The sequence below is a fragment of the Rhodnius prolixus genome, unplaced genomic scaffold (assembly GCF_049639745.1).
Source record: "Rhodnius prolixus isolate KJV_2025 unplaced genomic scaffold, Rpr scaffold_6, whole genome shotgun sequence".
Classification (NCBI taxonomy): Eukaryota; Metazoa; Arthropoda; class Insecta; order Hemiptera; family Reduviidae; genus Rhodnius; species Rhodnius prolixus.
This window is the reverse complement of record NW_027411634.1, coordinates 6,903,793-6,927,845: the sequence shown is the minus strand read 5'-3', so window position 1 is coordinate 6,927,845 and position 24,053 is coordinate 6,903,793. Positions and strand designations below refer to the sequence as shown.

At 33.2% G+C, this 24,053-nt stretch overlaps 1 protein-coding gene and 1 long non-coding RNA gene across 2 annotated transcripts in view; one reads left to right on the top strand and one right to left on the bottom strand.

Annotated features, from left to right (window-relative positions):
• LOC141461390 (uncharacterized) overlaps positions 1–3,602 on the top strand; it is a 37,568-nt gene extending 33,966 nt beyond the window's left edge. The window contains exon 3 of the long non-coding RNA XR_012462832.1: positions 3,292–3,602. This is a non-coding gene — a long non-coding RNA (uncharacterized lncRNA). The remainder of the gene's footprint in view (positions 1–3,291) is intronic.
• Positions 1–24,053, bottom strand: part of LOC141461386 (uncharacterized) — a 153,626-nt gene that overhangs the window by 100,435 nt on the left and 29,138 nt on the right. The window lies entirely within an intron of this gene.

The window sequence follows — 24,053 nt, the reverse complement described above, 5'->3', positions numbered from 1 at the left end:
GATTCAGTCGGTAAATACTATTTACTGCTACAGGTTGTCGGGTACTTTCATAGTATATAAACAATAAGTTTTGCTCAAGTATATCAAGCATCAAGAAGATTTAGAAATAAGCAAAATTTCACTCACAGTTTCTATAGATCTAGTCTTCCAGGTGTATGTGATGTCTCTTTAGTAGGACTAATTCTGTTGGCAGTGAGATAAGCGCTAGCGTAACCACTGGCAATCGAATTGGTTGTGTGATGTGATAACAGAAGAAAAATATATAATTTTTAATTATAAAAATTATAACTAGTGGTGCCAGTCAGACGCTAGTACTTAGGTCAAGTGCCGCGGTCAGTGCACGGGCAAAAAGGGACCGCCCGCCAAAGACACACCGCTTTCAAAAGGGCCATTATACGGTCAGTATACAGTGACCACCTGGCTACAAACACTCAAAAGACCGAATACCTGGCTACAGCCCTTTGATAACTTCCAACGCCTGTCACCCGGCCTATTCAAGACTAGGGTCAACACACGGCAAGAGATGTTTGAGTGTGACCCGTAATTACAAGACTAGTCAATGTGTGGTGATGGCTATATATGGTCTCTCTACAGGAAGTGGAGAATCAGTCGATGATTATTCTTCAGTATTTTACCAGCGTAACATCAAGATTCTACCAGCGAGTTACACCGCGAGCGCGTCCCTATCTAAGTATTTAAACATATATCTATTTAACGTCATTATAATTGTGCATTCTAGTTACAATTTAAATCATTTTAAATTATTGTAGTATATCTTTACAAACGTCTAAATTATTGTTAAAATACATATATTTATTTATTTTCGTAAACTCGTAATTCATATTCCGAATATCAACTCATTAAAATCTCTAACTAATTCCCGCATCATAAACCTCCTCTTCAAGTCATCTGAACCCATTACAGTTGGCAGCCAAATCGAACACCGGGTCCATCGAAGGTTTTCCACGATCTAACTTCTCTCCAAAAACCCCTGTTTTAGAGGTTTTGCAAGTCAAATAATGAGAAAGGATGGAACAACTTTCCATAAGAATCAAATGCTATCTCTTTAAGTTGGAAAAGTGATTCCGTAGTAGATTGTAGGAAATTCGCGAAACATTATTTGATTTCATTCTATTGTAATATTTACCACGTCATTTCCACCACCCTAATTTAACTTAAAAGCTACTTAAATTTTATTAAATCCGCCAGGAGAAAGTCGTTAAAGCTATTTCAAACCAGTTCTTTAATAATTTGTTATCGGTACACTTGTAATTATTTTTCCCATCGCATTCTGTCAGTACTTATAGCAGCTTTCAATATTAACTAATAATATTTAAAAACATTAAATGTGCAATAGTTTTATGAACATGCGCAAAAGGTTAAGTTATCTTCTGAAGATTTTTATTATGTCATGGCCAAATAAATAATTATACATTTTTAGTGTACTTGCTTAGCTGTATAGAATTAAAAATTTATAAATGTAATTATTGACATTTTCATTTTTTTGTATATACATTTTGTTTTTCAAACTCTTGATTATGATCTAGTTCAGATAAATTCAATTTGATATTTATTTAACGAAATTGAAAAATACTTTACGCGTTGCAAATATAAATAAATCGCTTGTCACCGATTGTTACCCTTTATATCGTTAGGAGGTGTTTACTATTATTTTTTTAAATGTTGCAACCCCCATCTAGAGTGCCCGTGGGATGGAAGCTTAAAGTGCCAAAGTATAAAGTACGTACTCCACTAGGCTTGAAATCTATGGGTGAAAGTAGATCTAGAGTTTACATATGCCAGTGGGCGATCGTGATGATAACATCTCCTACTTCTTCTAGCGATATGTAAAAATAAGCAGCGGTTCAATAATACTTCAATATTTCTAACATACGTAATCAAAATGTTTTTGCGAATGTGATTCCATTAATCACGAGAAGTTGTTATTTAACTATTATGTATATTTGACTGCAAAATTAAGGAGGGTAAGTTCACAGATATTAGAAAATTCGTAAAATAATTGTGGAAAATTGGCAGAAGAAAAACCAACAGCAAACTGAGGTCATTGTGGTAAAACACACATTCCTGGCCAATAAAACACAGATGACATTATTGCGGTTAAATGTCCTCGTTTCCATAGTTATCTAGGGAGCCTTCTTATTAATATTGTGAGTTTTTATTTAAAATATTTATTACTGTAAATAACTGTAAACATTATTAAAATATTATTATTCAATTGATTGCAATGGTTGCTAGTTGAATTGTGCTAGTTCTATGGCTCAAAAAAATAGTGTAATTTTTTTGCTACAACGCAGATCAAATGGATTTCGAGAGCAGGCAGTAGCAATCACATGTTTATAGCACCTGGCTTATTTTAACATGTTACTTTTCTTCTTTAAGCTGGAGTTCATGCGGGTTTACTGGGGTAGTCTATGCAAATGAAAGGTGATAAGAATGTGCGGGAATTTCATTTCCTCTTTCTGCTTAGAGTACCTGTACATTTCTGAATTAAAATATGGTTTAAAAAAAATAGTAATACAAAGCTAGCTAAAACAGAAAACATGTATTTTCAGTACTGAACTATTGAAGCTGCAGAATATATTGTCCTAATTTAACTCCAATTATTATAGGATGAGAAAATGCCAGTTTCAGTCATGATATATTCTTAATATGCCGAGCTTTCGACCTAGTCCCTGGTCATCTTCAGGACTAATTTACAATGTAACATTTTACTTCATTAAAGGGTTGATGCGTTTTCTGTCTTCTCTGTTCATAGACATTACTTTGTAAAGATGAATAAAAATATATCATGACTGGAACTGGCAGATATTTTTTTCATCCTATTGAAACTATGAATCAGACACCAAAAATAATGACCTCCAATTATTGTGTTTGGCCATTGCAAAAATATGGCCAGGAAGGTCCATCAAGAAAAAGTGAAGGGGCTACTCAAATTAATGGAAACCAAGCGTGATCAATTCAAGAAACTGGGAATAACATCGCATGGGCTGACACTCAACCCAATCAAGATGATATTCAGAATGGATTTCATATTTCTACTTTCAATTGGGTCAAATTCTTTTCTTTTTTTCTCCAGAAATACATTTTGAAATCCCTTAGATGTGAACAAGTGGTTAATAGAAATGTGAACGTATGTGTGCACGAGAAATCTAAGGCCCTTGCGAGCTTCATATTTCTATTTGATTCCACCATTTGATTCTCAGGAACAATCTCCAAATCGCCACATCAGAAAGTCGTATTTATTTAGTACATAATGTTTTTCTGTTACAGAGTAAACATGGCCGATGATCGGCGAAGAAAGGAGCAACAATCCGCAATCTGCTGAGCATTTAGAAGTTAACATTTAAGGTAGTACATTATAATTCTGTTTTTAAGAAATAATTACTTTCATATTATATTTTTTTTTATTATTTACTGTTTATTTATTCATTTATTTTTTTGTTATTTTATCTGCATTCGCTGGTCTAATAGATCTTTCATTATTCTCCGTGAATTTAGTTATTTTACTTTGCAACTGCACTTTATCCCACGCGTAGGGTCCCGGGTTCGAATCCAGCTTTTCTCTCCCCAGGAGCTTCTTACAGCTCACTGTTCGTTGATGGACGGTGCAGTCTGTAACGAGAGAATACTGTCCGAAGGCACGGCAGTACACTGAAAAAAGCTCCAGGCGCCAATAACCTCAGCTGTTGGCGTGCCTTAAATCATTTTTTTTTTAAACTGCATTTTACATATGCAGTGCACAAAATACTCCTGCATGAATGGAAACCCAGTTGACATTAGTTAGCCGTCAGAGCTGCATATAAGCACCAACCTGAGAAGCTGAGATAAGCAGGCAGAAGATCGTGGGGTTACTGGTCTATTATTATTTAATTATTTATTTTATTGTTTTTGCGCTTATTTGTGCTACAATCAGCGCGTTGGCGCTATAATTAACAATGGAAACCGAAACAAATGAAGCAAACGAGTGGAGAAGTTACCCCAGTGGTAACACTCCAAAACGTCAGACTGTTAGTCCCACTCTTCATTTGAGAGGAGATCACGAGGCCACACTGTTTCTTAAGGCGTCTTGTCCAGGTTATCAGGGAGAGTTCTTGAAGAAAGATTTTTTAGCTAGAGGATTTATATGAGATTGCAGGTTGAAGTGGAGTTTTCTGTATCTTGTTTTAGCGACTTGTGTTTCAAAAGGAATGTTAAGGTCAGTGTGTATAGTCAGGTTGGAGACATAAAATGGAGCGTTTACAATAGTTCGAAGTATTTTAGATTGAAGAGATTGAATCCTTTGGAGATTGGAGCGTTTGGTTGAACCCCACAGCTCTATTCCATACGCCCATATGGGTCTCAAAATAGAAGTATAAATTAGTCTTTTGTTGTCTAGAGAGAGTTTAGATCTATCGTCTAAGAGTCTTTTAAGTTGCCGAGAGCGTCTTTTTAGTTCTGTTCATTTAAGTCTAGTGTTTCTTAAACATACAATTCATTTTCATAAAATTGTCACCAAATTGAGGACATTTAATTAGATAGATAGTGAATCTATCTTAAAAGTTTTCATTCCTTACAACACTTTCTTGATTCAGTGACACGCTCTAGCTTGTATAATGTCCTACTTTTACTTAGTCGGTCGTATGGTTTGCCCCCCAAGAAAACTATTGGTGTTCAGATCTTCCAGTAATCTGTGCCAGGTCTGTGCACTCAGTGTTTACATTTTTTTAGTTCACTAATTACAATCTAGTCTGCAAATGGCTAGAAATAAATTATCTTCAATTTATTAGGGGGTACGCCTCTTTTAATTACCACGCAGTAGTGGAAGATAAGAATAGTTACTTCTCTCCCTCTCTCTGTTAAGTAATTAAAACTTAGTTCATCTCAATTAACCACAAAAATGATGATTAGAGATTTAAAAGTAATTATTTCTTAGCGACTAATTGTTAACATAATCACTGATTTCCTAAAAATTTGACTTAATCGAAAGCTTTTGCCAACTAAAAGTAGATCCATTACAGCAAAAGCAGTTTACTTTGAATTGATGGGCTTGCTGCATTGAGAAATATTGGGTTTTAGAAGCGCGTTGCAACCTGAAGAAGGCTATCGTGCCACTCCTCCAATTAGGAATCAACCTTAAAGTCTTCATTCATGGACTTCCTTTCACGCTTGTATTCTTAAATACTAGTACGCACTGCGATTCGTGATTGAGATTGTTGCATCCGGAATAAATCTCGGCAACTTTATCGCGCATCAAAACTTCGATAAATAATAAAATTAATGTGATAATATAAGAAAAAAGACACTAGATAAAATATATATGAAATAAAATAAATATAATGAATGAACCAAAATTTATGTACATAATTCGAAAGATTACTATTATAGTGATGAGAGAGCACGCTCGTGTTTCCGGATTCAGGTCGCACTGGAAATGTTGCTCAACATTGAGTTAAAGAATCTCGTCCGAAAATTTCTTTAAATAACTAAACCAAAAAGGCTATCATCGCCAGCCGAGATACTGTCGTCTGCAATTCAGATGCAGTTCCGCGACAAAGAATCTAAACAAATACGAACAATGCATTAGGCTTTAAAGACATCCGCTAGAATCTGGGCAGATCTATATAACAACCCCTCTTAAACAAATATTCTTAGGTTACAAGTCCTTCTCTAGTGATGCCATCTCAAAGCTGGTGGAGATATAGTACAGTCTCCTTTGCGCCATAGAATCCGCAGGAATGATATATCCAGTTGTCTCAGGTTCCTTCATAATGTCCTGTACGGAAACCTACCTATGTTCCTAGGCTTAAGTCGTATAAAAACCAAGACGCTATTAGTATGTTTACAAACCAAATAGCTCTTTAAAACCAGTTACCATATCTCTATTCAATTTCAATGAATAATGTACTGTTAATAAAAAAATATTTTTTAAAAAGCCCATTAATAATTCCAAGACCGTTACACCGATGAAGAGAAACAAGACAGAAGATACTTTTCTAGCGTGGTATCCATGGTTACCGATACAGTATGGTCGGCATTATAATTACTTCTAGACATTCAATAATGATCTTAGCCGTACTTATGAAATGTCAAAGCTGCTAGAACGTTCTGTTTATTATCAAGTCACCATGTGATAAATCGTTCTGTTGACTATTATCTTTTCAATTCTTATTTCCAAAATCATTTCTTAATCTTTTGAGCTCAATAAAATATAACTGTAGAACTTTACCCTTTAAATAGGTTTAGTAGAATCGTAGCGAGCTTGACTTTCCCGTGATTTATCCAGAAATTGAACGTTTCCATTATAAAACCACGTGATTTTAAATTTTTGTATTTGCTGGTTATTTTCGAAACCAAGGAAGCTCAAAAATTATTCGAAAAAAGCAATAAATCTGAAATAAAGCATTCACAAGCCTTCACCGCTTAAGGCCATCTTAAGAGCTGTAGAGAAATACATGTACACAAAAATCCCCCAAAAAAGAGGCTTCTTGGGGGGTGTAATTAAAGAAGTAATAATTGTCTAAAAATCCCGAACAACTTTTACAAAAAATATAGAATATTTAGCTGTCCGTGCTCTAAATTTATTTTTTATTTTAAAGAAGTGAAAATAAATATAAATTCTAAAAAATAGTATGTGTTGTAGGCTCGAACATGTTCACTTGAATCACGATAAAATATTGCAGACTTAATTTAAATACGTTACAGCCACCATTTAAGTAGAAAACTAATATTTCATATAAAAAGAATTTGGAATTATTATTTTTTTTAAAAAACTAATTAAGTAAGGTTTTTTTAAGAGAGTCCGGTAGTAAAAATTTCTTATGTGGGTCCTCATACAAAATGGTGTGACTGGTTTATGACGTACCGGAAGGTTATAAATTTAGTAACGTTCTAAATAAATTTTTAAAACATTTCATTTTTTTATACTTTCTCCTTCTTCGTAAAAATATGACCGCTCCAAATTGTACTTTTTACGGAAACTACTGCCTTTAAAATCTGTTAATTAAGAAAAAGGATTTAAGATTGGGAAACTTTGAATTGACAGTATAGTGACGAAACGTTCTAACGTTTTTTCCCCCGTATTTTGAGTATGTACATACTAAGTTCATCTACAATAGTTTTATTTAACAAGTTATCTCTGAAAATGTAATTTTTTGGTGAGGTTTTCTAGGAGTAACTGCGAAGTTAGGCTTCTTATAGGTCCGCTACCGTAAAAAACGTATAAATAATAATAATAATAATACTTCAGTATAGTACAGTCATTGCGAGAAAGTTTGAAAAAATTAAATTTACAGGAAGTGCTCATTTATCGAATACAGATTTTCCCCAAAATTGTCTTGAAAGTTCCGACCAATTTTTCTTTTTCCCTTGATCTTCAAACTATGTAGATTTTCGTATTAAGCTGGTTCTAGGGTAAGGCAACATTAAAGTCACTTTTAAAGTTACTATTTCAATGATATTGCAAAAATTTTAAATTTAAATAATATCAGTGAGATTCCAAAAATTGATGGCCTTAATTCTGAATTTAAAGATAATCGTTTAAACCGGAAATACAAAATTTCCATAAAGACACCATAAATTATACGTCATTTAAACATCTTTTCAGATAACAGCTTTCGTCTTCTGTTTCAAAATTCTTCCAATGAAAAATTGATTGTAAGGGAGCGTTTTACGAACAAATTGACTCGAACTTTTAGTCAATTCGAGAAGTTTGAGCCAATTGAGAAGGCTGTAGTAGAGAGAGCGTTCCAGTTAGTTATTAGAACAAAATTATTATTAGTCAACAAAATATTGAATGTTGGTTCAGAATATTTAGTTGTTATTTTTTATAAGATCCTTTTTTTTTGAAACATTAAACCGTACCACATAATATTCATAACAGATTAGTTTCCTGCTATTACAACATAGATCATATGAAATTAAAGAGAGATACATATGTATTGTACTTCAAGATAGAGAAAGAAAATACCAACCTAAACTATTTTGAATATATACAACTCTATTAGATACATAACTAAATTGTTAATAAAGAAGCTATACCATTTAGAAATACTTAGGCGTGTATACACAGAATAGCTATTTGGTAATATTTACTAGATATGTGGTTATATATCTATGTAATACAGGGTGTTATGTGGAAGAAAGTATATAATAATGGGTCACGATTTCAATTGAATATTATTGTATAAAGGGAAAAAAACAGTAGCATTATGTTGTAAAGAAGTAAATATTGTACAGAAGTATTTTTTTTAATCATTAAACTTCTTTATACTTGTGTTGTCCGTAAGTTTACATTTTTATGTAAACATAGAAAAACTCTTCATCGTTTCATAGAAAAAAGCATACTTTAAAAGGGAAACTCCCATTTAACTTTCTATTGAAAGGATAGAAAATTTGACTGAAGAAATTACCGACTAGATTCCTGCCTTACTTCGCTCTGGGTCTTGGGCTTTACCGGTATTGATCCTAAAAGCTATCTCCTTTTCTAGTACGAAGTCCCCAAAGGTTCTGAGTCACACTCCAGCTGGTCAAATCATTTACATCACAGTAAACTTCCACTTTCTGCGCTCTAATCGGATCCATCTCCTGAACTCTCCTCCATTTTCATAATGTGTATGAACCAATATTAATCTTTATTGTCTCTTACCAATGGAGCCTCTGGATGCAGAGAGTACAACATCCTGGTTTTTTTGTTTAGTCGTATCCTTCAAGTACTCCTTTTCTTTATTGGACCCCAGATCTATCTAGGTACTTTCCAGATTTAAATCTTAGTGGTACTGAAATAATAGATGTTTTTGCGCTACAGGAGTTTTGAGCTCGATCTAGAAGAGTAGGAACTCTTAACTCTTTCAGACAATGCCAAGACAGAAATCGCTCCAGTATCACTTCAGTTTTAGCTCCATGCCCATGCTGATAAGACTGCTGCCTCTTTTATTAGGTGGCTGAACTTCTCACTCATACAGTGAGTAATATGCTCGATAACAACCCTATATCCCTATCCCTCAACGTGGCATTCCCTAGATGTAGCACATGGTATAGAATCGGAATTGCTCACCCTAAAAACCTTAACACAACTCAAAAATTTTGTGGGTCCTCAATTTCAGAGCTAAAACCTTTTGGAGTCCTTCTAGTATTATCAATCACCCGCAAATAATTTTTGCCAGAGAAAATATTCCAAATATAAATGGAATTTCAAATAGAATTATAAAATTTAAATTTAATTTAATCAAATTTAGAAAACAACAAATAGGTCTATTCCAGATGAAAACCCATCCAGAAATTTAAACTTAATTAATACTGACGTGAGCAATTCTTCCGTTTACGTAAGGGGGAAAAATATATTTATAATAAATAACACGTTAAAACGTCAATTAATTCAATTGCATAAGTGAAATTATTGCTTACCCTCAAGGGGATAATTATTTCAGATTTTTTTAAATGAGGAGTTAGCTGACATTTCATTTTGGTATGATGAAATTTGAAGAGTCACTGGCTAAAAGAATGAGAATAAAATTTAGAAGAGTATAACTTATATTCAAACCAAGCTTTTTGAATGTGAGCTTTACAAAACTGCAGTATGAACTTATTATCGATGACTAAACCAAAATAGAAAGTACTGTACGTGATATGTTTGAATATTTATCCCCCCAAAAAATTGGCCATTGGAGGGCGAATAAAACTTGAGCTAGCAGCTTTAATAAAAAATAAATTTTCCAAATAAAATGCTAAATTTTCATTTTTGTACGTAGTTTGGAAAGTTTAAAGAACAATCTCGAAACCATTACTACTTTTTTTAAAGAAAGAAATAAAAATTTTCATCACAGTTTTGACGGAAGCCTAAATAAAAATCAAGTCGTATTTTTCCAGATTTTCTAATAAACATTTGTATAAAATGTATTTCAAAATAACCGATAAAAGTTACACTTATAAGTTAAATTTTCTTTTCACTCAAAATGGGTAGCCTTGGAAGATACGCCACTATACGAGTATGATTCGTAAATTATTGGACAGGACCGTGGATGATGTAAGTCAAATATTCCATTACGGTCATGCACCTCTTCTACGGCCGGATTGAGTTTCCCTTTTTGACCTTCAGTTCTCGGATTACGATTGAAATCTAGTACAAGACATTAATAAACTTAAGAAAATAAAAGTAAACAGGGTTAGTATGTAGAAGTATTTCATTAAAAGAAACGAAAGCCTAATATTAGGTTCATGTTAGGTTTTCTTTGTAAACATGAACTTCATTTCAACCCTGAACTCTATAAGCTCGAGTTGTGCTCCTGCCATCCTTATAGCTTAACCGAAATTAAAATCACGTACTCCTTCTGTAATCATTTTCTTGCATTCATTCTAATCGGCTATAACTTTTAAATACATTCATATTTCATTGCTAGCTCTGCTATAGGACTTAAGCACATAGATGTTGGTGGAGAATATTATGTCTTCGTAGCGATATGGTGCATCTAAATACCTGTATATGTCGTCAAACATTCGTTTCCTCTCTACCACATAACGAGGACATAACATTATTATATGTTTGAAATACTCCTCCTCATTGCAATCTACGCAAAGAGGAGAGGTCCTTTTCTTGATCCTGTGAAGATACGATCCGCACACGGCGTTGTTCGCTCTCAACGTACTTATTGTCGTAACATCCCATTTATTAGTGACAGTTCCCATAAACCATGGTTGTCTAGGTAACTGATCTGCCATAGTTTTATAGAATCTCCCTTTATTACCATTACTGTAATCTGTCTGCCAATTTTGAAGTGCTGCTTTTGCAATTCTATAAAATGGCAGAATCTAGTTCAATTGGGTAGTCAATTGCTGAGGGATATTCAGATTTCCATGAATCAAAACGAGTACCTGAAGGCGCAGGAAGTTTCCTGCAATCTTCTTCTTCATACTTGGAATTTCAGCGGAACATTTAACGCCAACAATAAAAACATAAGTGACAATTCCGTTAATTACAGCCAAATGTTTCGTTTCCTCAGAAGTGCTCTACATCAAATTCACCAAGAAATATGTTACAAAATAAACTTTCATAATACTTAAACACCAATTACTTAATAGCGTTTAGGTAGTAAGACTATACATTGCACTGTAATGATACGTTTTAGGGATGTCTACACATCCTTCTCTACTTTAGAAGTGCCCTAAAACGAATTTTCTAGGACAAATGTTTCCTACAAACGTTGAAGGTTTAAATGAAGGCTAAGAGTATACTTTGTTTGCAGAAAATCAATCGTAGGAATCATTTTTGAGGCTATCCCCTCCATCACTTCTATATCCGGTCTCGTGGGGGTACTCAAATGAAATTTAAAGCTACTTTCAATTTTTCATTTTTAAGAAGGAGTTTCCATATACAGGTGTAAATACTTCCTCATTCTAATACTGCCCATTTTCTTCTAGAGACCACAGACCCAGTAGCCCCCTGAAAGCGGATATTCCCTCTCGAATACTCGAAATCGGATATCTGGGCACGATCGCGCTACTTTCCCTGCCAGTAAATAAGCGCAGTAAATAACTATGGAAAAAAACAACAGAAATCTGCAGTTTTTCAATTATTCAGTTGTTTTATTAGTTATACCATAAAAATAGCAATATTACACTGTATTTCTGTTGCTATAGCATTATCGTAATAACAGCCTACCTCTGTTGAATCTTGTACATTGTTTAGTACATCCGGTCTACTGAGCGGAAAACAGAGAGGGAAAGTTGCATCCTATATGTTCATTATCCTGCCTTAATTATGATTACTGTGTAAAAGAGAATATTTTTTTATATTCAATAATCTGTTTTCTGTTCTCGAATTTCATTCATAGAATGAAATGTTTACCAATTAAACAATGTAAATGGTACAAAATGTTCGGCCAGCTGGTATCGATTTGTATCGAATTCATTCTGTTTTAAAACATGCAGTAGCAAAAGTTGTAGACAAAATTGTCTAAAAAAGAATCTCTGCCGCTAATTTGATTCGCTTTAACGAGATTTGATACAATTACAGCTACAAAAAAAAAGAATAATAATAATAAACGGCAAATTTACTAAGGTAACCCCAATTTCTTTAATACTGGGCTATATCCCCCCATTTACAGGTGATCTATTAAACACCTTTAAACTTTTACCTTCTCTAGGGCAGCACTGCGATAACGTTCTTTGACATTTAATAAATACAGTTTCACCTACAGGTGCTTAATAACAAATTCCCTTCCTTTAAGAGAGCTGAGGCTGCAGTTTTTGCCTTCATCCTTGGACTAGTTTTAAAGTGCTACCACTAAAGTACAGAATTAGTTACAATTTTTACTTTCTCTGAAGCCTCAAAAGAAGAAGTATTATAATTATTATCATTTATGTTGTTATCGGAAATACCTAAGTTGGTTTCTTAAACTTCTGTCTGTGGCTGTGTGCCCTGCATAAACAGGAAATGGCAGTAACTTTAGATTCTATAAATAAGTTCAACCAACCATAGGGCCAGGCAATAATTTTCTTGAACAAAATTGGGCTTCTTAGGATGAAGCGTAGTTATGATCTCGTCTAACGTAGCAATTCAATAAATTTTACATTTCTAACCGGGCATAATTTTTTTTGGGCATTGACTTCGCCATACAGCCAGCATCGTCTAGGTGCTTATCACTAGAATATCACTCACTCTCCATTCTTACTTATAAATACATTCGCTTCACACATTCCTTCCTCTACTATAGACAACTATTTACATAAACCTTACAACTAATGGATGGATCAGTACTCTATATTCCTGCCATCCTTATAGCTTAACCGAAATTAAAATCACCGTAATCCTTCTCTAATCATTTTCTTTCATTCATTCTATAACTTTTAAATACATTCATATTTCTGTGCTAGCTCTGCTATAGATTTAAGCACAGAGATGTTGGTGGAGAATATTATGTCTTTGTAGCGAAATGGTGCATCTAAATACCTGTAAATGTCGTCAAACATTTGTGTTTCCTTTCTACCACATAACGTGGACATATCCATTATTATATGTTTGAAATCCTCCTCCTCATTGCAATCTGCGCAAAGAGGAGAGGACCTTTTATTGATCCTGTGAAGATACGAACGGGCACAATACACAGAAGAATGTCGATCTATTGGTAAATGAGGCTGTACCGATCGATATTTTCGTATTTTCTATAATTTTCAATAGAAAAATCTCTAAAGATTCTAGAACTAAAACCATTCCTTAAAATCAATTTACATGGAATCGTTAAGTTAAAAAGGAATCGTTCTAGAGATTCTCAATTTCGGTTAAGCAATTTTACAATATATTTGGTAATTTAGCAATGTTATAAAACAAGGCAAGAACGTATAAATGCCATGTTAGAGGAAAGTCTACCCATATTTTTGTTCTTAAAATTGTCCTAAAATTAATTTTTATGCAAAAAATTTTTTTGAGAAAAAATTAATCTGAATTGTTAAATTGTAGGCGCCACGGTAGCCGAGCGGTTGAGAGGCGAGACCTGCAAAGCTAATTAATAATAATTAATATGTATTGTGGTACTGGGTTCGATTCCCGGTCTTAGGCCTTGGATTTTATTTAATGGTTAATAAAAGAAATTTACAGTAAAGTATGTTTGCTAGTCGCCTCCGTCCACGACACCTAATTGGTAGTTGGACGTTAAGTCTCGCCTGAAAAAGTAGGCGATTACTTAACCTTTTTTTTTGTTGAATTGTAAATCGATTCAATAAAGTGTTGATCTTGTCCCAAACCTTATTTACTGAGTCCCTTAGTGATAACTAAACGATCTATCAAACTTAGAATGTGAGCAATCTTTGTTCTCTAGTTATGCAGACCGTGAACAGAAAGGCACATAGACCTTAATTCACTTTTACATAGATTTCTGTGTAAAACTCCAAAATGCAACTCTATGAACTTTTACTAAAGTATACAAGAAAGTTTTTTTTAAAAAAAAAATGATGGATAACTGCGTCCACCTCTTACACATTCAGGTTAGGTTAGGTTTTAATCATTGAAATTCTAAAATAGTTCCACTTTCTACCGCTTGGCAATAATTATACCATTATTTCGTTTAATACCTGACTGGACAATAGTCCGGCGTGAAATCGACCAGACTCGCATTCTGACCATTAATTCTCTAAATGGAACGATACTAACTGCATGACGTTTTTCTAGAAATTTTTGAGTGGAGGGGGGGAGGGTAATTGCGAGTAAAAAATTAAAATAAAGAAAAAATGTACCTGTACCTCAAGATATTTTTACTGAAAACATTTTAAAAAAAGAGCGAAAAAGACTCTTTATAAGTAATACGTATTATTAATTTGTGATGACTTTATAATGACTAAATTAATTTTAATTAAACATCAACCTCTTCCCAGCCTCTGACATCAATTTAGTGTTAGGATTGAATCTACTTTCTATTAATTAAATGTCTTTCTACTTTACATTGATGCACTTATTTGTGATGAGCTGATTTCTAAAATATGATTTTACATTAAACAAAAAATATTCTAGTAGTGGATGATTTTGAGTCCATTCCTCACTTCAATATTGACCTTTTTTGGTCTTCTTTTTGTACCCAAAAACGTCGCTCTCTTAATACAGTCAGCTCCTCTTCCAAAATCGAATGTTGTGGAGACTCCATTGGACATTATACTGGCTTGAATCTTTAGAGGTTTAAATATCTATGCTCTACATCACTTGTAGAAAATTAAAATAAACAAATTTGAGAAAATATTAGATGAATTTTGAAGAAAAATCGTTGAGGCCATTTTCCTTAAAGTTAGGGAAAAACAGGATCAAACCTGTCTGAGAGAAATCGTATTTCCGCTTAATTCCGGGAAATCTGCAATGTTCAAAGGTTTTCTCCAGTAGTATTCAACGGTCATCGAAAAAATTTTGGTATTTCTCGTCAAAACTCAATGTAAAAATATTTTCTCACGCACTAAGCTATTAGAGAAAGAGAAAATATTTTCTCACGCACTAAGCTATTAGAGAAAGAGAAAATATTTTCTCACGCACTAAGCTATTAGAGAAAGAGAAAATATTTTCTCACGCACTAAGCTATTAGAGAAAGAGAAAATATTTTCTCACGCACTAAGCTATTAGAGAAAGAGAAAATATTTTCTCACGCACTAAGCTATTAGAGAAAGAGAAAATATTTTCTTACGCACTAAGCTATTAGAGAAAGAGAAAATATTTTCTCACGCACTAAGCTATTAGAGAAAGAGAAAATATTTTCTCACGCACTAAGCTATTAGAGAAAGAGAAAATAAATGATGGTACATTCATTAGAGAAAATGTTCAAATAATTGAGAAAACTAATTTACAGAGAAATGTTATTCTAGTTTGGTTGAAAGTGAATAATATTGTTAAGCCAGTAACATTACTGAGTGTGTGGTAGATCCACTCGAGTGAGTCACCCGACAACCCCTGTTTGAGTCCACACCTGTCTCCAACGAACAACACCTGACTAAATACAATGCACTGTCATAGAAGGTTACCTCAAGCGCATCTAGTGACTTCAATAAGCTTAATCTGTTCGTTCTTCTCTGTATAAATGTTTTTGATATAGGTCTTAACTTATTTCTGTCTGAAGTTTATGAATGATTCTTTAGAGTATAGTAGATATTGTTTTAATGTCGGAAAAATGAACATATTTGGCGCTGTAAACGAAATTTTTATACTATATTCAAGTATATACTTCAGGTGACTGAACACAACACCGGAAATTAAACAAATCACGTCAGGGCAGTTTATACATTTGATTGAGGTCATTGCCGCTCGGAGCCATTCTTTGGTTCTCCGAACATTGTTCTCTCGATGCAGACAATACGGCGCCGGTATCACATTGGACAGTAAGAGAGAAGATCTCTCTTACACAGATCGCAGTATCCCTAGAGAAGTCTAGGGCCTCCAGAAAGATCTTACTCGTTTCATGCTCACCATTTTTTATCAATAGAGAATGTACTACCATGTTAGTCATTTTTTTTTCAATGTTTGCCCAGGAGGTTATGTTGGTCATAAATGGATCCCGGAAACCAGGGTATAACTTAACAGACTATAACTTCTTGTAGCTCTACAACATTCTAAATATCCTACGGGCCGACTTCAGGATTATCTTTAGAACGTGAGGTCTCTTCCGCTCATTAACCCTCATCTATAAACAATGCCATCCTCTACCTCAACAGCTTAATGTTCCATCCGCCTGATTAACCTTAAACTACACACTCTTCAATAACATTATTTCGCCAATTATCCTGAATTAATTTGCATTCACTATCGTTTAAGCATCGCCCACACTTTTGTAATAAAATGAAGCGCTGAACATGTTAAAACTTTCAAATGTTAGAATTGTTTTCAAATTGTAAACATTATTCATGATTATTCAAAAATGTTTAATTATTCATATTTAAATAAGTTAATAGAAAAATTTTGAAAATAAATAAAGCTAATATTAAATAGTATTGTTCTAACTCTGCTGTTCGTTCAAAAATATTTTTGTATTATTTGAATACTATTTATTTAAAGCATGAAGTAATAAATATCAATGTTTAATTACTTTGATAGCTTATTTAATAATTATTTTATTCATTCTTATTATACAAAAGGTGATCCATTTAAAACGCACCAATCGCTAATAACTTTTTAGGAAAGCGGAATTTCGAAAAAACCCACGAAGTAAACTATATGGTTTTTTGGTCTAGTTTCCAAATTTTTCACTCGCGATGCTGTATCTTAATTTTTTGCGGAGTTACGGGCAAAAACCCGATTGGAGTTTCATAAGGACCACTGGTTTTGACAATGATTATGAAAACTACATAAAAAACTGTGAAAAGAGACGTTAACCCCGTTTCGATATCCTTAATATTAGTCGAGATATTTAAGATCAAAGTTACAATTTTATCTATTCGTGATCGGTTTTCGATATTAATTTTCCACCAGAAATACACCAGTTTTGGGAGGTCCTCTGACTGCAAAAAATGTTATTGGTGACGCAAAGTGAAAAAAAATAATAATAATTTAAGATTTTAAAACATGCAGTGTAATGTAATGGTTGTGGGTGAATCAGAATAAATTTGTTTTATCATCAAATAAAAGTAATCATCACATCATTTTAATGCACCCAGTATGCAAGACTTCTTGAACTGTGATTACGGTAAGAAAATCTTGCCAGGGATGGGCGGGTGTTGGTCTAGTGGTCAAGAGCGTGGCTTTGTAAGTGGGAGATCCCCAGTTCGAATCCCGCGTATGGACTACACTTTATTAAAAAAAGTATTATAGTTTTTTAAGTAATAAGAATGACTGCATACGCGGGGTGAAAAATTTGAAAACTAGAACCAAAAATAAACCATTTAGTTTACTTCGTAGGTTTTTTCGAAATTCCGCTTTCCTAAAAAGTTATTAGCGATTGGTGCCTTTTAAATGGATCACCCTGTATATTCAGTAATATGACACTTCCAATCATCATATTTCCTTCGTATTTTACATTTTGGGCACCATTATTTCAAAATAACAGTATATATATTTCATGAGAGCGTACCCTAGCTAGACTAAAATAGCTTTTTAGAGAGAAGACCCTCACCTAAACCAAAAAAATAATTCAAATGGAAATTCTAGATCTGTGTTAACGGTAAACCTAGAATAAAGATAATCAAAATTAGTACCATGTTCAAGAAAATGTCGTTTCAAAAATGATTATTCACCTTCTGACCTGAAATCGAATCAGAAACTTATTTCCGGATTGTCTCGGATGTCTAAATCATACACCAAAATTTGTAATGATCGATTTAAATTATGATTACAGATAGGTAGACATAACAACCCATTATATCACGATAAGGGCGGTCCTCCGCCACTTATATTTCCATTGAATTCGCAGAATCTCCTAATTCCGCATGGATTTCCCAACGAACGTTTCAGTTAACAAGAAAATACAAAAGAATAAAGGATTTTTTAAACTCTATTTCTTTTTTCTGGTTGAATAATCGATGATATCATCAAAGTAGAACGAATAAAGAATTATCATTTACAAATAGCTTTATTAAATGTGAATAAAGAGGAAAAAATAAGTCTTTTAAAAAAGGTTATTGAAGTAAAAAAATTTTACTTCTAACAATAAAGTGACTCTGCTACAAGGAAATGGGAAGTCATTCAAGAAGTGAGGGGAACATTTTCTTTTTTTCACGTTTTTTTTTTAAAAAAAGCAGTTGTCACATCTTTTGTTAATATTTCCTTTCCTAGATAGAAGTGTTCATAACAATGTTAACATTACGCAAATGTTTACACACACAATAAAATGTGTATTACAATTTTTACAGCGTAACTAAGTCATTGCTGCTATAACTTGTGAGAAGGTTAACATAATTCAGTTTAGATTAAGTTAGGTTAGGTTGTTATTTAATCGTAGATATTTGTTAAGCAGAAATTCTGAACATCTGCAATAAGTAAAGTAAAATTCGACGTAAGTACTTAATTAGTCGACTGCAATAATTTCATTTAGGGCAAGTCATGTGAATGAGTAAAATCAAATTACTTATTTTGAAACAGATAATTTCAAAATAGAAAAAAGATGAACTAAAACCTGATTTTTAGGAAACACTCATTTCCAAACTAAATCTAAACTATTGAGTAAATAAAATTAAGCAATTTGATACAGAATCATCAGATTTAGTTGTAAAACTAGTTGGTTATTAAATCGCTACCAGGGAAAAAATAGAAACTGATCAATCGAACAATAAATCGATTCAGTAAATATAAAGAAATAGCCCAAGTTTCAGCAATGATGACTGTGACATTTACAAACATGGCGGCCCACACGCATTGTGAATGAAATTACCTTTCACCATCAATACATGTACGGATACATGCGTAAACGTTAATATATTATGTATTTGCATTTACATTTGTGGAGGGGGTAGGGGCAAGAGGTAACTTGCAGACCATCTCTACCTGTGTTCAGTAAATACACGTGCTTACGTAATAACTACGTTAGATACTGTTTACTGTCAAAACGTGTACATAATTTATCATTTTTGATCATGGGTTTAGCCCAAGCTTTTTTTTTTTACCATTAACAATGAATGTGTGAAAATGAGGTGTTTTATTGTACAAGTTGTTTAGCTACACCCTCGGCAAGTTGGTTGCGAAATATGATTAATTGTTCAAGAAATTTATTTTAAAGTATAAAAGTACATTTTTTTGGTGGGAGGAGACTTTAAAAAAAGTAACTTGATTGTTAGCTGAAGACAATTTGCAATGATGACTGAAAATTCACGGTAAGCATTGAAGAAGGTTCTGTTCTTCAGGGAATGTACAGGGTGCGGCAGCATAACTTCCTTTTTTCAAAACTTAATCAAACCCATTGTATGAATCAGAACATTTTTATTTGCTTTTTTATAATGTAGGTGGATGCCTAAAGTTTTGTTTTACATAGTTTTGAAGACAAGATCAGATCAGGTGACGTCCACCATTCTCCATACCCTGAGTAAACCGATTTCTGGCGTTTGTCATGACTCTGGCCAGCATAGCAGGCGTTATGTTGGCAATTTCTTCCTGGATGTTGAATTGCATCAAGGGCCTTTGCGTTCACTTAAAGTCACAGTGTGGTGTGCAGTTTCCTCAGCTGGAATTATTGGTCCCCTGATTCTTTGAGGAAAATGAAGTCGCAGTGACAGTGTAAACATGTTACAGGAATTTTATTTTCCCCACGACTAGATGAGGTGTACTTAGGGGAAATTTGGTTCCAATAAGACGGTGCAACGGCACACACTTCAAGAGCAACGATGGCTGTTTTGAGGGAACACTTCCCAGAGCGCCTCATCTCAATTAGGGGCGATTTGGAGTGGCCGGCCCGTTCTCCCGATTTGGCCCCTTGTATGGGGTTTTTTGAAATCCCTTGTTTATGTGAACCGTCCAAGGACCCTACAAGATTTAAAGACCAACATCCAGGAAGAAATTGGCAACATAACGCCTGCTATGCTGGCAAGAGTCATGACAAACGCCAGAAATCGGTTTACTCAGTGTATGTAGAATGGTGGACGTCACCTATCTGATTTTATCTTCAAAACTATGTAAAACAAAACTTTAGGCATGCACCTTCATTATAAAAAAGCAAATAAAAATGTTCTGATTCATACAATGGGTTTGATTAAGTTTTGAAACAAGGAAGTTATGCTGTCGCACCCTGTACTAGTGAATTGTCTTTGTTTTGGGAAAAACTAGGGCGAAGAACGAAACTCCTCCACGATTTGGTCTTAATAAGACCTTACTTGTACTCCGATTGCTAGATTGTGGAAATTGAATTGATTCTGAAAAGATTGCAAAGGCAGAAAACCAGAACTGTCCAGTTACTTGACAGAGTAGATTTGCTACTTTTATGAAGGTTTGTCTATTATAGATGACATCCCGTTGGTTAGTTAGCTGAACTAGGAAATCAGAGCACCTTGTTGCTAAAAGTGCAATTGCATAACTAAATAGAAATATTAAAAGCGGTCAGTCGGTTATTGAATCTAATGTCATTCCAGTCTTTTTTTTATTCACTCCATTGATCGATCTTTTGTGGCTTGAGGTTTTAAATAGGTTCTTTATAAGGTTATGTTATCTTGGATTAATGTTATAACTTGTAAGTTGCATAATAAGCATGTTGAAAGGGCGATTGTTGTTCAAAATAATTGTGAATGTTGGGATTTGATTGTTGTTTTGGTAAAAACTATTTTGGATTTGTCACACAGAACTTTTCTATTACTTTTGTAGGAAGAAAAATTCAGTGTTAGTATTTAAAAGTTGAGTTGACGTTTTTTAGCAAAGATGAAGTGAACTTCTCAGGAAAATTTAAGTAAAAGTAAGGCGAGGCTTAACGTTACCAGTTTAGATGTAATGGGCGGAAGCAAGCACATACTTTACTTACAAGCACTTACAAATCCACGCTTCATAACCACTACACCAACACCCTTTCCTGAGAAATAAAGATGTAATTGGATTAAGAGAAAGTTAGGTAGACGTTTTCACGATGTAAATATTTTTAATTTTATTTAATATAATGCCCTGAATTGACCAAACTGATAATGAAAAATATTTAAATGGGATGCTCTTTAACTAAGATGGTGTAATTCAAGATGGTATAGTTACAATCTATATATCAAGATTACATCAGAAAGCCTAAAGGCGATCTGTCAGTAATAATATTACACTTCCATGAATATAAATGTAAACAACAAGTGATTCATTAAAAATTAAAAATAAAAGAACAGCGGATATTGTTAAATAGAGATTGGAAAGTTACCCTACAAGTTCAAACTAAGAAATGACTAAGTTTTAAACATGCCTTAAGTGCCCTAAGGCCTTTAAAAGATGTTACTAAAGTTTGAATTAATTTATTAATATTATTAAAAGTTACGTAAATATTTTGTCGCTCTTTTATTCCATTTCTTTTACTTTGATTAATAGCCATATTGTCCTTGGATACCTTAAGACCCAAAAATGTTTTACACGTGCAGTGAAGGAATTATTTTTAAAAAACATTTTTAAACTTGCAGACAACCTGTCTCATGTATTCAATTTTTCTTCTTTTTTTTTTTGTTAATCGCTTTTTATATAATGAAATCTGTGAAGTGGAACCGTCATTTCACTTTCCTTAATTTGCATTTATTTAGGGATCAGACAGTGGGTGAACATTCAACAAAAAGAATAAGCTAGCATCCCTAGTTTAAAAAGTCAAGAAAGGTAACCTTTTTTTTTTGTTCATCCGAAGATAGCAAGTTCATTGGAAATCTGCACTCTGGACCCATTTTGGAAATTACATATTGTTAAGTGTACTTCCTTCTCTGGGATTATAAAAAGCTATGCTCACAATAATTTTTTCAAATAGTACATGTAATTTGATTTTAAAAAACACTACCTCTAACCATCTAAATTGAACGGATAATTTTGGATAGGTACCTTCTTAAAAATAATCAATATTGATCAATCAATAAACCAATAACGTTGAAGTAATCTATATTGTACAATATTTTTGTTCATGAAATTACATAAATTTAGTTTTATTTAATCAGTGGAACACGTTCGCCATAAAATCGAGTCTAAATATAGATTTGCTCTTTTCTTTTTTTCGACCTATCTGAACAATATTAAATAATCAGTATAACTGTAATGACGTGCTGCCCTCCTGTAATTGCTAATTCCTTGAACAAATATTGGGATTTCTAAATCGCTAACCTTGCCTAACATTTTAGGTTTTTATTGCCCGTTTTTTTTTTTTTTGCATCACTACAAAGAGATGTAGCAATTTCTAACGAAGTTTACAGAAATGAAATATATACAAGGGTGATCCATTTAAAACGTACCAATCGCTAATAACTTTTTAGAAAAGCGGAGTTTCGAAAAAACTCAGGAAGTAAACTATATGTTTTTTTCGGTCTAGTTTTCAAATTTTCCACCCCCAACGCTGTATCATCATTTTTAGCGGAGTTACGGCTAAAAACCCGATTAGGGTTCCATAAGGACCACTAGTTTTGACAATGATTATGAAAATTGCATAAAAAACCATGAAAAATGACGTTAACCCCGTTTCGATATACCTAATATTTGTCGAGTTATGTAAGATCAAAGTTACAATTTTATCATATTCGTGATCAGTTTTCAATATTAATTTTCCACCAGAAATACACGTTTTGGGAGGTCCTCTGACTGCAAAAAATGTTATTGGTGACGCAAATTACAAAAATAATAATAATTGAAGATTTTAAAAAGTGTAGTGTAATGTAATAGTTGTGGGTGAGTCAGGATAAATTGGTTTTATCATCAAATAAAAGCAATCATCATATCATTTTAATGCATCCAGTATGCAAGACTTCTTGACCTATGATTACGGAGTACATTAAAATGATGTGATGATTGCTTTTATTTGATGATAAAACCAATTTATCCTGATTCACCCACAACCATTACATTACACTACATGTTTTAAAATCTTCAATTATTATTATTTTTGTTCTTTGCGTCACCAATAACATTTTTTGCAGTCAGAGGACCTCCCAAAACGTGTACTCGTATTTCTGGTAGAAAATTAATATCGAAAACCGTTCGCGAATAGATAAAATTGTAACTTTGATCTTAAATATCTCGACAAATATTAGGGGTATCGAAACGGGGTTAACGGCATTTTTCACAAGTTTTTATGTAGCTTTCACAATCATTGTCAAAATTAGTGGTCCTCATGAAATCTCAATTGGTTTTTTAGCCGTAACTCCGCCAAAAATAAAGATACAGCATCGGGGTTAGAAAATTTGAAAACTAGACCAAAAAAAACATATAGTTTACTTTGTGGATTTTTCGAAATTCCGCTTTCTTAAAAAGTTATTAGCGATTGGTGCGTTTTAAATGGATCACCCTGTATATCGGATAAACTGTATTGCAACAGTTAACTAGTAGATGTAACAGTTACAATAGACAGCCCAGGAAGTATACTCGATTTATATCTCTACTATTTCCGGAAGTATTATACGGAAGAACGATATTTTATTAGGGAAAAATGTTATTGTCCTGAAATAGAAAAATTTGTATTGTTGATTTGGTTTTCGTACTCTATATTTTTTTAACAATGCACAGCGTTAGTTTGGTTTGGATTATTGTGTTTTTTTGCCAACTATGTTTGTTTAAATAATTGTAATGTTGATCAACATAATATTTTAATTCATAAGAAAAGAAAAAAATAACAAGTATTTATCTACAAACATTGCACTAGTGACTAACAAAACCTTGAGCTAATCTTCAAAAAGCGTGTGCTATCCAAGACACTTTGGCCAATTACTCGACCCTGAAAACAATTATTATTTCTAACTATTACATAAATAAAAACTAAAGCTTATTTTTTGAAAAAATGATTTGAACACTAGGAGAAAGTAAAATTAATTAAATATTTCCAATGAAAATCAAATTTAAGCTACAATTTTCAATCAAATTCATGTGGTCGTGTTGAAATTCGAAGAACTGGACGAAAGTTAATAAAAAAAGAGTTGAAATACTAACTAACCATATCAGAATAATGAACATGTTACATCATAGCTTAACA